Here is a 521-nt window from a genome sequence, read left to right on the forward strand (position 1 = left end):
CTGGCCGCAAGGCCGCCGGCCGGCCGGCACGAGAGTCGCCCTGGAGCCGGAGCTGCCGGCGCTGGCACGCGCCACGTCAGTGCCACTGAAGCGCCCGCTAAGTAATAACATTCCCACAGCCACGCTACCCGGCTTGAATTACCAGGGGCCGGCCAGACCGGCCCTCTAGCGAGGCTGACGGGCGGCAGGGCCGAGCCCCCGCAGGCACCTCGCTTTCAGCGCGAGCGAGGTCTGGCACCGCCGGCGGATCCCCAGCCCGAGCCGCAGACCCTGCGGGCCGACGCGGGCACATCCCGTTTACCTGCGATCCGGCCACGGGCGTCTGGGCTTGTCCCGCAGGCACTGCTGCTTCCCAGAGGCGCTGGGCGCTTCCCCGGGGCCTGGGCGCTGGGGAGGGACAGGAGCGATCATTACGGCATGTCCTCTGGACTCCCCCCAGCGCTCCTCGCTCCTCCTCGCACGGGAAAGTCACCGTGACCGCTGCTTCCCGCGGGGTCCGGGTCATTCCCAGGGAAACCCTG

At 71.4% G+C, this 521-nt stretch overlaps 1 protein-coding gene across 1 annotated transcript in view; it reads right to left on the bottom strand.

Moving 5' to 3' along the window:
• The window catches only part of PPARA (peroxisome proliferator-activated receptor alpha), a 20,458-nt gene extending 20,072 nt beyond the window's left edge, over window positions 1–386 (bottom strand). The window contains exon 1 of the mRNA XM_012735096.1: window positions 302–386. The gene's annotated coding sequence lies outside the window, so the exon portion shown is untranslated. The remainder of the gene's footprint in view (window positions 1–301) is intronic.
• Window positions 387–521: the final 135 nt, after the last annotated feature.

This window comes from Condylura cristata, unplaced genomic scaffold (genome assembly GCF_000260355.1).
Source record: "Condylura cristata isolate star-nosed mole 26May11 unplaced genomic scaffold, ConCri1.0 scaffold00004, whole genome shotgun sequence".
Taxonomy (NCBI): Eukaryota; Metazoa; Chordata; class Mammalia; order Eulipotyphla; family Talpidae; genus Condylura; species Condylura cristata.